This window comes from Herpailurus yagouaroundi, unplaced genomic scaffold (genome assembly GCF_014898765.1).
Source record: "Herpailurus yagouaroundi ecotype Mexico unplaced genomic scaffold, PumYag 184, whole genome shotgun sequence".
NCBI classification, from domain to species: Eukaryota; Metazoa; Chordata; class Mammalia; order Carnivora; family Felidae; genus Herpailurus; species Herpailurus yagouaroundi.
In genome coordinates this window covers 28,155,556-28,170,772 of record NW_024412415.1, presented here as the reverse complement: position 1 = coordinate 28,170,772, position 15,217 = coordinate 28,155,556, and the positions used below count along the sequence as shown (strand labels likewise).

At 42.9% G+C, this 15,217-nt stretch overlaps 1 pseudogene; it reads left to right on the top strand.

Annotated features, from left to right (window-relative positions):
* Nucleotides 1–6,413: 6,413 nt before the first annotated feature.
* LOC121041413 (histone H3.3-like) lies at nucleotides 6,414–9,796 on the top strand (annotated as a pseudogene).
* The last annotated feature ends 5,421 nt before the right edge of the window (nucleotides 9,797–15,217 follow it).

Below are 15,217 nucleotides of genomic sequence, written 5' to 3'. Positions count from 1 at the left end.
GTGATTGGGATTCCCTCTCTCTGTCCCTTCCACACTGTCACTCCTACTCTCTCTCTCAAAATAAATAAATAAAATTAAAAAGAAAAAAACAAAAGAGAAAGCCCTGAAATAAACCCATGTGTATACAGTCAATTAATTTATGACAAAGGCACCAAGAATGTACAATGAGTGAAAGCCAGTGTCTTCAATACACAATATTGGGGAAACTGAACATCCACATGCAAAACAAAGAAACTGGACCACTGTCTTACAGCATACACAAATTTTGACTCAAAATGGACTGAAGACTTGAATGTAAGACCTGAAACCATAAAACCCTTAGAAGAAAACATAGTGATAAGTTCCGACATCATCCTGAGTGGTGATTTTTTTTTTGGATTTGACGCCAAAGGCAAAAGCAACAAAGGCAAAAATAAACAAGTGGGACTACATCGAACTAAAACACGTCTGAACATCAAAGGAAACCATCAACAAAATGAAAAGGCAACCTACTGAATGGGAGAAAACATTTAACATATATCTGATCAATGGCTAATATTCAAAATATATAAGGATACCACTCGTACAACCCAATAGCAGGGGAAAAATAATCTGACTAAAAGTGAGCAGAGAATATGAATAGACATTTTTCCAAGGAAGACATACAGATGGCCAGCAGTACATGAAAAGAGCTTCCATATCACTCATCATCAGGGAGATGCAAATGAAAACCACAATGAGGTATCGTCATCTTACACCGGTCAGAATGGCTAGTATTAAAAAGACAAGAAATGACAAGTGTTGGTAAGGATATGGAGAAAAAGGAGCCCTCATGCTCAGTTGGTGGGAACGTAAATTGGTGTAGCCACCATGAGAAACAGTATGGAGGTTTCTAAAAAAATTACAAACAGAACTATCATGGGATGCAGCAATTCCACTGCTGGGTATTTATACAAAGAAAATTAACACATTAACTCAAAAAGATATATTACCTCTATGTTCACTGCGGGATTATTTACAATAGCCAAACTATGGAAACAACCTAAGTTTCTCCAATGGATGAATGAACAAACAAAATGTGGTGTGTATGTGTATATATACATATAATATATTAATATATACACACGTATGTAATATATGTTAATATATGTTATATAATTATATATAATATATGTAATGGAATATTATTCAGTCGTAAAAAAAAATAGTGAAATCTCGCCATTTGCAACACCAAGGTTGGATCTTTGTGGGCATTAGGCTAAATAAAATAAGTCAGACAGACAGAAAGACAAATAGCATTATGATCTCGCTTACATGTGCAACTATCTAAACAACAACAACAGCAATGATAATGACAACAACAAGCTCATAGATACAGAGAACAGATTGGTGGTGGCCAGAGGCAGGGGGAGGAGGGTGGTGAAATGGGTGAAGGGGGTGAAAAGGTAGAAACTTCCAGGTATAAAAGAAATAAGCTCATGGGCTGTAGTGTATAACATGGGGACTACCGTTAATAATACCGTATTATATATTTGAAGGCTGCTAAGAGAGTAGATACAGAAAATTCTCGTTAGAAGCAAAAACATTCCGTAACTACGTATGGTCCTGAATGTTAACTAGAGATATTGTGGCCATCATTTCACAAAACAGTAGTCTCCTTATCTGCGAGGATATGTTCTAAGACCCCTGGTGGATGCCTGAAACCACAGAGAATACCAAACTCTCTTGAGTTTTTATCTATACATATATAGCTATGATACAGTTGAATTTACAAATTAGGCACAGTAAGAGATTAACAGCAATAACTAGTAATAAAATAGAACAATTATGACAATATGCTCTAATGAAAATTCGATGGATGTAATTTCTCTTTTTCAAAATACCTTATTGTACTGTACTCACCCTTGTGATGATGTGAGATGATAAAATGCCTACATGATGAGATGTAGTGAGGTGAATGGTGTGTGCATCACGACACAGCGTTAGGCTACCACTGACCTTCTAATGATACATCAGATGTTCTGGACCACGGTTGACCACAGGTAACTGAAACCATGAGAAGCAAAACCACAGATAATGGGGGGACTACTATATACACAAATATTGAATCACTATGTTGTACACCTGAAACTAATATAATGTATGTCAATTATACCTCAAAAAATAAATGGTGGATTATTCTTTTTTTTTTTTAAAGTTTATTTATTTATTTTGAGAGAGAGCGAGTGAGTGAGCGGGCATGGGGGAGGAGCACAGAGAGAGAGAGAGAGGGAGGGAGAGGGAGACACAGAAGGAGAGAGAGAATCCCAAGCAGGCTCTACGCTGTCAGTGCAGGGCTCGATCCTATGAACCATGCGATCATGACCTGACCAGAAATCAGGAGTCAACCAACGGACTGAGCCACCCAGGTGCCCCAGTGATGGATTATTCTTAAATTTAAAACAAATTGCACTAAGGAAAGTCGGGAGAAAATATAACTGAATGTTGTCAAAGCCTCGGATAGAGGTGTCCGTGAAGTCTAGAAGCTACAGATAAATTCACAAAGGAAAAGAACAATAATTTCCATATGTAAAAATAGGCAAGGTATTTGTAAAATAAAGAAATAGGCTCGGGGCGCCTGGGTGGCGCAGTCGGTTAAGCGTCCGACTTCAGCCAGGTCACGATCTCGCGGTCCGGGAGTTCGAGCCCCGCATCAGGCTCTGGGCTGATGGCTCAGAGCCTGGAGCCTGTTTCTGAATCTGTGTTTCCCTCTCTCTCTGCTCCTCCCCCGTTCATGCTCTGTCTCTCTCTGTCCCAAAAATAAATAAACGTTGAAAAAAAAATTAAAAAAAAAAAAAAGAAATAGGCAAAAAGGGGAAACATTTTGTTAATATATTTATACAGAACTCATACCCATTACTAAGAAAACCCATGAGATTCCAATAAATAAAGGGGCATAAATCATAGGTAAGTTACAACAGAGAAAATTCAACTGGTATGGTAAAAAGCCCAACCCTTCTAGTCGTGAAATGAATGGAAATTACAATAAGGGCGAGATCCACTAACTGAAGCAGAACATGAAAATCCTAGCATGTCTAGTACTGACGAGGATAGAGGTGAATATCAATCCCAACCCTTTGGAAACTGATTTCACTTCAAGAAATTTTAAAATTATTTTGTTTTTTTTGGGGGGGGGGTGGGCAATTGCTTGAAAGCATCCTAAGAAGATAATGTTCAATATAGATAAAGCTTTTTCTAATGAAGAAGTTCATCACATTTTTTATGGAACACCATACGTGTTACAGAAGAGGAAAGAGTTAAGTATTATGTGGCACACTGACCCAATAAACTGTTTTGCAGACATTAAGAGAATCAAGACCGCAACGCAACGTGTAACATGGAGAGTATGGTTAATAACATATGGTTAATAACATAAAACAGCTCTGTATGGGGATAGATGGTAACTAAATTGATTGTAGTAATCACTTTGTAATATATAGAAATGTTGAATGAATGTTGGCCACCTGAAACTAACATAGGATTGCATGCCAACTATATGTCAATAAAATAAAATAATAGAGAACTCTGGAACACTATGAAAAAAAAAAGATTCCCAACTGTAGCAAGGGTGGGACGCCTGGGTGGCTCAGGGCACCTGGGTGGTTCAGTCTGTTAAGCATCCGACTTTGGCTCAGGTCACGAGCTCATGGCTTGTGAGTTCGAGCCCTGCGTCAGGCTCTGTGCTGACAGCTCGGAGCCTGGAGCCTGCTTCGGATTCTGTGTCTCCCTCTCTCTCTGTCCTTCCTTACCCCCCTACCCCCCCATTCACTTTCTCTCAAAAATAAATAAACACTAAAAAAAAACTGTAATAAGGTAGAAAATTAAGTTTACATAACAATTCAGTGAATCTCTTTGAGCTTCAAGTTTCTTTTTACTTTGTTATTTTAAGTGAAGTACAGTTGACATACAACGTTCTATTAGTTTTAGGTATACAACATAGTGATTTGACGATTCTACACATTATGCAATTGAGCTTCAGGTTTCTTCTTAATGGAATGTGATGGTAATAGTACCTTCCTCCTGAAATGTTGTGAGGACTGAACGAGATGGCCCGTGCTCTGTGTTTAACCTGGCATGAGCCATGGGAAGCCTGCAGTAACCGTTGGCTAATGTTATGTTCATAATTGTCAACTGCAGATAATAAATAGCTAGAACAGAGGATGAAAAAATAATAATAGTTCTGTTAGGGGGGTGGGGTTTACAGGCGATCTTTTCCTCTCTTTTCCAGACTTTATATATCGTGGCTACGTTTTGTTTATAATCTTATCAATTTTATTGAGGTATAATTTATATGTCATAAAACTTACCCATGTGAAGTCTACCATTCAATGATTTTTAAAAATATTTATCGAGTTTTGAGAGAGATAGAGAGTGCACATGCACGAGCAAGCGGGGGAGGGGCAGAGAGAGGGGGACAGACGATCCAAAGTGGGCTCTGTGCTGACAGCTGCAAGCCCGATGCAGGGCTTGAACTCATCAACCCCGAGATCATGACCTGAGCCTAAGTCGGGGCTCAACTGACTGAGCCACCCAGGCAGTCCCATTCAATGATTTTTAACACCCTGACAGAACTGTGCGACCATCACCACAATCCATCTCCAGGAAAAGGTCCCTCATGCACCTTTGTGGTCACTCCTCATTTGTACCCCAGCCCCAGGCACCAGCTGCTCTGCTTTTCTGCCTCATAGATTTCACCTTTTCTGGATATTTCATGTAAATAGAATTGTAAAATATAGGGTCTTTTGAATCTGGTTAATTTAAATGTATAATCTTAGGAGTTAAAATAGCTCGCTACAGCTGTTGTAAAACAGAAACAAAGTATGTATATTCCCTACAAAAGGGAAATAATAATGTGACATGATAGAGTATGTCATACGGCATATATAAACGTATCAGACTAATACCTTGTGCACCGTAAGCCTATACAATGTACGTAAACGAAATCTCTCCCTTATTTTTATTTATTTATTTTTTATTTTTTTTTCAACGTTTATTTATTTTTGGGACAGAGAGAGACAGAGCATGAACGGGGGAGGGGCAGAGAGAGAGGGAGACACAGAATCGGAAACAGGCTCCAGGCTCGGAGCCGTCAGCCCAGAGCCCGACGCGGGGCTCGAACTCCCGGACCGCGAGATCGTGACCTGGCTGAAGTCGGACGCTCAACCGACTGCGCCACCCAGGCGCCCCATCTCCCTTATTTTTAAATGTTCTATTTATTTATTTTGAGAGGAAGCATGATCAGGGAGGGGCAGAAAGAGAGAGAGAGAGAGAGAGAGAGAGACAGAGAGAGAGACAGAGAATCCCAAGCAGGCTCTGCCCTGCCGGTGCAGAGCCCAACACGGGGCTCAGTCCCACGAACTGTGAGACCACGACCTGAGAGGAAATCAAGAGTTGGACGCTTAACCGACTGGACCACCCAGGAGCCCCGAAATTATCTCTCAGTGAAACAAAACAAGACCAAAAGCAACTCCTGAGTGTGACGGTTCTTTACATTTGACCCAGCCTAGCAGTGTCCACAAGGGTTCTGGCAGGAAACAGATGACCCCTCATGAAGGTCAACGGAAAGGAGTTTAATAAAGGGACTGTTTGCCGAAGGGTTGGTAAAGTTAAGGAAACCAACACTGCAGCATCCAAGGCTTCACCAGAGAGATGTTCCCACTTCCAGGCTAAAAGGGAAGGGCAGTGTTACTGGAACCTGGAGAGAGCTGTAGCCACAGAGGACAGGCCACCCGGTGGAAGCTGTGGCCTAGGAAGGAAGGCGGGAGGCTGCCACCATGGCCTGCAGGGAGGGAGCCGGTGGGTGGCAGGAATCAGTATTCCACCCTCACTCTCCGTGTTCCATCTCACCTTCTACTGGGACCCCCCTATTGGCTGAACCCAGCTGGCAGGCAGGAGTGTGAAAGCCCAGGTAACACAGTCCCTGAGGTCAGCTTCCAGGGCAAGAGCAGGGCAGAGAAAGGCCAAGAACGAGCCCTCAGAGGCCACAGAGACAAGCCAGCACACAGCTTTCCCACACGTGTCTCCCTCCCTCTCTACCTTCCTCCAGCACAGGGCTTAATCACAGTGAAGGACTCTGAATGCTTTCCCCAGACCACAGATGTTCTTTCTGGATTCTGGACCTCTTGGGGCTTCAGGAAGATGGCTTCCCCAATGGGCATTTTATTCTTCCACAGAGCGTTAGCATATCTCACTGTAAGTATGTGTTGGCATGACCAACTCTGACAGGAAACCATTGCTTCCCTGGAGGGGAATGGCTGTTTTATTCATGGTGCCTGGAAGGGTACCTGCCACACGGTGGGTGCCACATAAATATTTGCTGGACCGAAGAGAGTCCTCTAATTCCTTTGTGCTTCCCCCCACAGCACCAACCCCAGTGCTGGCAACTGGCTTAGCGGATGGATTCTGGTATCCTGGTGAGAGATGAATAACCTCAAATTTTCAAGTTTCCTTCTGGGACAATTCAAGTCCATTATGGCCTCAGATTTTGGGAATATGCTAATAACCTAATGAAGGCGGGAAGAAAAGGCACGGATGTCTATTTTGTACAGAGGCAAAGTGATTTCCTTGGTTTCGAGCAGCTTAAATTGCTTCATTTTCTCGGTGGCAGCTATCCCACATGAAGTCAGCGTCTCTAACCGTTTTTTCTGGGCCCTGAAAGGAGCTTGTCACCTCTGGTTAGGGAGACACCAACCACCCATGAAACAGACCTGACAGGGTATACATAAGACAAAAGAGTGAAGCGGAACGAACTCAAAGCATGCATATACAGCTAATAGGAACTCTGTCAACAGGACAGAAATTATCAGACATTTTTCCCACTGAGCTGGTTCTCAAACTTCTGCAAAAATCTTCAAAGGAAAGAAAAAGAAACAATAATTTTCAGAATCAGTCATCCTCTCGGCCAAAATAGATGCTTCTACGTGTAGCCTCGAGGCCAGCGGCATTTCCTGACTGACCGTGGCCGTGGACATTCCATTGGGGCATCGACTTCCAAATTTTGTCCCTAGCAGGGAGGCTCTAGGCTGACTCCCAGCCTCCCGGCCCCACGGCTCAGAGGATGCTCGGGAAGCCACAAAATTGGGATGAGTGCCACAAGGCAGGAAAAATTCCCAATGCTGGGCCGCAGGGCAGAGTTGCCTGGAAAGAGGAGAAGGGATGAAGTGTGGGAGGACAATTACTAGCTCTGTGGAAAAATACAGAATGAATCCCACGTCACCCAGATAACCCTGCAAATCCCCTTCCAGGAACAGTCCAGAGAGCAGTGTGGAGTAATGAGAAGATGATCCTCTGAGAAGAAGACCCATTTTCTTTTTTTTTTTTTTTTTAATTTTTTTTTCAACGTTTATTTATTTTTGGGACAGAGAGAGACAGAGCATGAACAGGGGAGGGGCAGAGAGAGAGGGAGACACAGAATCGGAAACAGGCTCCAGGCTCCGAGCCGTCAGCCCAGAGCCTGATGCGGGGCTCGAACTCCCGGACCGCGAGATCGTGACCTGGCTGAAGTCGGACGCTTAACCGACTGCGCCACCCAGGCGCCCCGAAGACCCATTTTCAAGTCCTGGCTCTTGTTCTGCCATTTACTGGCTGGGGGACCTGAGGGTTCTTAGGAGTCTATAAAAAATAATTTCCTGTTGGCTCCCTCCGAGGAAGGCAGCAGAACGTAGTGGAAAGGGCATGGCTTTGGAATCCTACAGATTGGAGTTCGAATGTGAGTCTATTATTTACTGGAATGCGCGATACTGCTTTTACGTAGGATTTTTAGCTGGGCACATAGCCACCAAGGTAAACGCTATGTTTCTCAGCCTTCCTCATGGCTGTACATGACCACATGACTAAGTTCCAGGATTGTGAGTGAGAGTAGGTGTTTGGCTTCCTCATCTGCCCAGAAAGTGAAGAAGTATGTCCTGCCCTCCCCCCTTTCCTGTTGTCTAGAAAGCAAACTTGGTGGGCGACTCACTGTGGATCACACAAGTGCCCCAGGTGACTGACGGAAGCAAACACAATTCATTTCTGGAACGATGCAGTGACTCTCTAGGCCTCAATGAATTCCACAAAGTTCCAAGGCACATATACTCACAGTAAAAGGCAAGACACAGACTGAGAAAAAAAAAAAATATTTGCAAATCACGTATCTGACAAAGGACTTTGTCTTAGTTTGGGCTGTTATAACAAAGTACCATAGATTGGGTGGCTTATAAACAACTGAAATTTATACTCAAAGTTCTGGAAGCTGGAAATCTAAGATCGGAAAAACAGCAGGGTTCGATTCTGGTGACAGCTAGTTTCTTGTATCCTCACATAGCAGAGAGAGAGCTAGAAAGCAGTCTGGAGTCTCTTTTACAAGGGCACTTGTAAATTCCATTCATCAGGACTCTACCCTCATGGCCTTATTACCTCCCAAAGGTCCCACTTACTAATATCATCACATTGGGGGGTTGGGATTTCAACGTATGAACTTTCAGGGGACACAAGCATTCAGTCCACAACAGACGTGTGTCTGGAATATACAAAGAACCCTTTCAAGTCACTGATGAGATACACAACCCAATTAAAAAGTGGGCAAAAGGTTTGGACAGACATTTCACCAAAGAAGAGAACCGCATAGCAAATGAGCACACGCAAAGTTGTTCAAAATCATTAGGGAAATACAAACTAAAACCACAAATAGCCTACTACCACGGCTATCACCAGAGACCGATAATAACAAATGCTGACAAGTAGGTGGAGAAATCAAAATCCTCAAATATTAGGAAGGAAGCTATTTCGGAAAACGATGTGTCAGTCTCCTAAAAACCTAAATTTACCCTATGACCCAGCATTTCCACTCTCAGAGAAATGAAAACATGTGTCCACCCAAAGACTTATGAAGTGTTCACAGCATCCTTAATCATAACAGCCAAAAGGAGAAACAGGCCATTAGTGGAGGGATACGCCAAATGAACTGCATCCATACAATGGAGAACCAAGTGGAATGCGAAGTGAAGACGCCACACAGAAAAAAACCACATGTTATGCAATTCCATGCATGGGAAATGTCCGTAAAAGGCAAACTGTGGGAGACGGGAAATAGACTAGTGGTTGCCTGGGCCCAAGAGTAGGATACATGGGTACAAAAGGTCTTATTGGGGTAACATAGAAGTTCTAACACTCAGTTATGGTGATGGTTACAAAACTTGGTGAACTCATTAAAAACCATTGAATTGCATACTTAACATGGGTGAATTTTATGAATGTAAACGATATCTCAATGAAGTGAAAAGATCCACGTTTGCAGCCGCTGTTAGGCTGCCATGGCTTCTAATGCCTCGCCGAGCTCCGCCCGAAGCACAAGGGTAGGTAAATAAAGAGGTGTCCACGAACGACAGCTCCTATCCAGCAGATCCACCAGACCCTGCGAATGCACCAAGGGTAAAGCCCAGAGGAAGCCACCTGCTACAAAAAGCTACTCGCAAGAGGGCGCCCTCTCCTGGAGGGGTGCCGAAACATCATCGTTACAGGCCTGGTAACTGGCCCTCTGGGAAATTAGCCGTGATCAGAAGTCCACTGAACTTCGCACCCGCAAACTTCCTTTCCAGCAGCTCGTGCGAGAAATTGCTCAGGGCTTTAAAACAGATCTGTGCTTCCAGAGAGCAGCTATTGGTGCTTTGCAGAAGGCGAGTGAGGCCTATCTGATGGGCCTTTTTGAAGACACCACCTGCATGCTATCCATGCCAAACGTGTAACCATTATGCCCAAAGACATCCAGCTGGCACACTGCATATGTGGAGAACGTGATTAAGATTCCACTAGGATGGGGCGCCTGCGTGGCTCAGTTGGTTAAGTGTCTGACTCTTGATTTCTGCTCAGGTCATGATCTCAGGGTTCAGCAGTGTGAGTGCTGCATCTGGCTCTGCACTGACAGTGAGGAGCCTGCTTGGGATTCGCTCTCCCTCTTTCTCTGTCCCTCCCCTGCTTGCTCTCTCTCTCTCTCTCTCAAAAATAAAATAAGTAAAGGTTAAAAAAAAATCTACTATGATGGAAAACATTTCATTCTTTAAAAAAAAAAAAGAGGGGCGCCTGGGTGGCTCAGTCGGTTGAGCGTCCGACTTCAGCTCAGGTCACGATCTCGCGGTCCGTGAGTTCGAGCCCTGCGTCGGGCTCTGGGCTGATGGCTCAGAGTCTGGAGCCTGCTTCCGATTCTGTGTCTCCCTCTCTCTCTGCCCCTCCCCCGTTCATGCTCTGTTTCTCTCTTTCTCAAATATAAATAAATGTTAAAAAAAAATAAAAAAAAAAAGAAATTCTCTTCTTTTTGTTATTGGTAGTTCTGAATATTACATTTTTTTCCCCCATGGGGTCAAAAGGTACCTAAGTATCTGACTGCGAGTGGGAATCAGGCACTGGCAGTATTTCCATTTTCATTCATGCGTGAATTTTTAATGCAAATTCAGGGACTTAAAGCATTAATGCAAATCAAAATGTTTCTGTGAACACATCTCAGCAATTCAACTTTACAACAACGACAAATAAACCTGTTACATTTTTCTGGACAACGCCAACATTTGGATTTATTTTCTTTTTTTAAATATTTATTTTTGAGAGACAGAGCACAAGTGGGGGAGGGGTAGAGAGAGAAGGAGACCCAGAATCGGAAGCAGGCTCCAGGCTCTGAGCTGTCAGCCCAGAGCCCCATGTGGGGCTCGAACCCGTGAACCACGGGATCATGACCTGAGCTGAAGTCGGTTGCTTAGCCGACAGCCACCCAGGCGCCCCTGGATTTATTTCAAACACAAGTAAATTTCTTATGGATAGCTACTAAATGGTATTTGTAGCATTTTTATCATACAGTAGATTCCATCCATTCACTGTACTTTGTGAGGTATCTTACATGCAAGCACATGTTTCTAATGTTGTCTGTCTTCTGTGCTGTTCCTGTAAGTTTGCTATTAAAATATATCCCACTATAAAAAATAAAGGTTAAAAGACATAGACTTTTATGCACTGAACTTTCTTTTCAGAACAAGAGCAAAAGTCAAATTAAAAATGTTTTCAGATAAACAAAAACTAGGAGAGGTGATGATCAACAGATTTTTTTTTATTAAAGGAGTTTTTAGAAGACATGTATACATATATATTAATTTTTTAATGTTTATTTTTTTTTTTGAGAGACAAAGAGAGACAGAGCATGAGTGGGGGAGGGGCAGAGAGAGGGAGACACAGAATCCGAAGCAGGCTCCAGGCTCTGAGCTGTCAGCACAGAGCCCGATGTGGGGCTCGAACCCGTGAACTGTGAGATCGTGATCTGAGCCCAAGTCGGACGCTCAACCAACTGAGCCACCCAGGCACCCTGAAGACATACATTATCAAGAAGAAAAAATATGTGAGAAGGTGGAGGATGCTAAAAGAAATGATAAGCAAATAAACCAGGAAGGGAAAGAAATTTATGTTTCATTTTTTAAGTTTATTTATTTATTTTTGAGATCAAGAGAGAGAGAGACAGAGACAGAGAATGAGAGCATGCAGGGGAGGGGCAGAGAGAAAGGGAGATAGAGGATCCAAAGTGGGCTCTGCGCTGACAGCAGAGAGCTCAGAGACCGATGTGGGGCTTGAACTCACAAACCGTGACCTGAGCTGAAGGCAAACGCTTAACTGACTGAGCCACCCAGGCACCCCAGGAAAGCAATTTATTAACCTGACCCAAGGCAACTACAAAAGCTCATGGCAAACAGTATACTTAATGGTGAAATGTCAGATGTTGGCTCTTTAGAAACAAATTCAAGCAAGGATGTGTCCCATCGCTACTTCTCTTTAATTTTGTTCAGGCCAGGGGCGCCTGGGTGGCTCCGTCGGTTGGGTGTCCGACTCTGGCTCAGGTCACGATCTCACGGTCCCTGAGTTCGAGCCCCGCATCGGTTCTGGGCTGACCGCTCAGAGCCTGGAGCCTGTTTCGGACTCTGTGTCTCTCTCTCTGACCCTCCCCTGCTCATGCTCTGTCTCTCTCTGTCTCAAAAATAAATAAACGTTAATTTTGTTCAGGCCAATTGTAAAACAACCAGAAAAAATAAAAGAAAGAAGGATCAGAAAGGAGGAAGTAAAACCACCCTTATTTGCAGATTGCATGATTATCTTCTCTGAAAACCTAAAAGAATTTATAAACAAATTATTAGCATTAATACGATTTTTAGCAACATTAACAGATAAAAAATCAATACACAAAGTCTAATTATATTTCAACCCACCACCAACAATCAGATTGAAATGTAATTAAAATGATAAGATTGACAAGAGAAATGAAAGGTACAGAGTAAAGGTTTACTTAGGAGTAAATCTAACCAAATATGTGCAGGCTTTTTATGGAGAAAATTGCAATAATTTCCTAAGAGACATTACAGAAAACTTAGATAAATTAAGAGCTACATCATGTTCTTTGGTAGGGAGATTCACTATTGTAAACATGTCAATTCTCCGCAATGCAGTGCCACTAAAAGTCCTAACAAGATCATTTGTAAAACTTGAAAAACCTATTCCAGATTTATACTGAAGAGAAAAAGGTCAAGAGTAGCTAAGACACTCTTGAAGAAGAATAAAGTTTTGGGAATCATACTGCCATAGAGCAGGGCATTATTAATATAAAGTAATTAAGACAGAGGGCAGGAGCAGGGATAAATAGACCAATGGAGTAGAAGAGAGAGATAAGAAACAGACTTAAACATATGTGGAAACTTGGATGGGCTATTCAATAAATGATGTTAGGACAATTGGTTATCCATGCGGAGGGAAGGTGTGGACAGAATCCCTACCTCACACTCTGTGCAAAAGGAATTCCATTTTGGATTCCATGTGGATTAAGCACTAAATAATGAAAGACAGATCTATACATGTGATCAAATTGAATAAGAACTACACACACACACAAGTGCCTGTAAAATCTGGTGAAGACTTAAATAGGATATAGTACAGTTAATGGTATTTACCAGTGTCCGTTTCTAGGTTATTATATTGTACTATAGTTTGATAAGATAGCACCATTGGGGAATGCTGAGGAAAGGGATCACAGACCTCTATGCACTATTTTTTTTTTATTAAAAATATTTTTTTAGTGTTTATTTTAGACAGAGAGACAGAGTGCGAGCGAGGGAGGGGCAGGGAGAGAGAGAGAGACAGACAGAATCTGAAGCAGGCTCCAGGCTCTGAGCTGTCAGCACAGAGCCTGACGCCGGGCTCGAACTCACGAGCCATGAGATCATGACCTGAGCTGAAGTTGGAGGCTTAACCCACTGAGCCACTCAGGAGCCCCAGTATTTTTTTAATTTTAATTTTTTATTTTACAGAGAAAGAGAGAGAGAGAGAGAGAGAGGGAGGGAGCGGGGGAGAGGGGCAGAGGGGGAGAGAGAGAATCTCAAGCAGACTCTATGCTCAGTGTGGAGCCTGATAGGGGGCTCAATGCTATGACTCTGGGATCATGACCCCAGCTGAAACCAAGAGTCGGATGCTCAACCAACTGAGCCACCAGGGCGCCACCATGCACTGTTTTTGCAAATTCCTGTGAGTTTACAATTATTTCAAAATTAAAAGTAATAAAAAAGAGAAAGGAAAAGTTATAAAATGTTTAGAAGACAGTATAAAATGTTTACGACCTCGAGGTGGAAGAGAGTTCCATTAGCCAAGATTGAGAGGCAGAAACCATAAATATAGGTTAATGAATAAGATTACATTGTAGAGTTAGGAAATTCTTCATGAAATGATGCTATACAGAAAATAAAAATGAAGAAAAGACATGTGCCACACATACAATCATCATTAAATGATTCGTATCCAGAATACAAAAATAACTATGAATCACCCAGAAAAAGAAACACAACTCAATAGGAAAATGGGCCAATATATAACAGACATTATTGGAAAAGAAACACAAACAGTCCAAAAGTATATGAAAAAAAAAAATCTCTCCGTCCATTTAGTAATCAGGGATGTGTTAGATAAAATCCCAATGAAATATCATTTTACAGCCAAAAATATGGCAAAAACTAAAAAATGAGACAGTATCAAGTGTGAGTAAGGATGTAGAACAACAGGAACTCGCATACACTGAGGATGAAGGCACAAAGTTGGGACATCCACTGTGGAACAGTGTTTGGAAGGAGCCACTAAAGCCAAACACATGCGTGTCACGTGACCCCACAGTGTGCAGGTAAGCAAGAGTAGGAAACGACACAAATGTGCATCAGTAGCTGAAGAGATACACCATAGTATATTCATATGATCGAACACTATATAGCATTTAAAAATGAACAAACGAGGGGCGCCTGGGTGGCGCAGTCGGTTAAGCATCGACTTCAGCCAGGTCACGATCTCACGGTCCGTGAGTTCGAGCCCCGCGTCAGGCTCTGGGCTGATGGCTCAGAGCCTGGAGCCTGTTTCCGATTCTGTGTCTCCCTCTCTCTCTGCCCCTCCCCCATTCATGCTCTGTCTCTCTCTGTCCCAAAAATAAATAAACGTTGAAAAAAAAAAAAATGAACAAACGCTAAGTCTGCAAAACAAAATGAACGAATCTCACAAACAGCTTGCCTGAAAGAAGCCAGACACTAAGGAATATACAGAGGAGGGCTCCAGACCCAGAACAAATCGAGCTACACTCTTCAGTGATGCATACATAGGAGGTAAAAGCAAAGCAAAGCAAGAAAGTGATTGTTCAAAAGGCAGGCCGAGCAGTTCCCATGGGGGCGGGGGGGTGGGGGGGTGGGATGTGCTTTTGATCACGGGGAAGCAGGCAGACGGCATCCGGGCTATTAGCAAATATTCTCAATCTAGACGTGGGTCATGGTTCTATCAGCACCTACTCTGTAATTATTTGTTAGTTCGTATGGTAGATGGACTTTTCTATACGAATATGACCCGATGAAAGAGGAAAAAGGGTAGAGCATATACCATTCCGCACTTCTTCCGTCAGAGTGTTTATCACCAGGTTACCTTCAAATCCAAGTTACGTGAGAGCAGGAGTCCCGTCTAATGTATCCTTGCAGCCTTGCCGAACACTTGGTAGTTGCTCAACCATTAACTTGCTGCTATTGAAAATTAAGCTCGGGCTTATGAAACAGCGTCTGATTTTACAGCCTCGCTTAACATTTTGCCCAGGAGTGACAGGACAGGACTCAAGCAGCAGCCTTACCTGCATGCCGACTCTGTGACTAGCGGAAAGCAGAAGACGGAGCAGAGGCAGAGG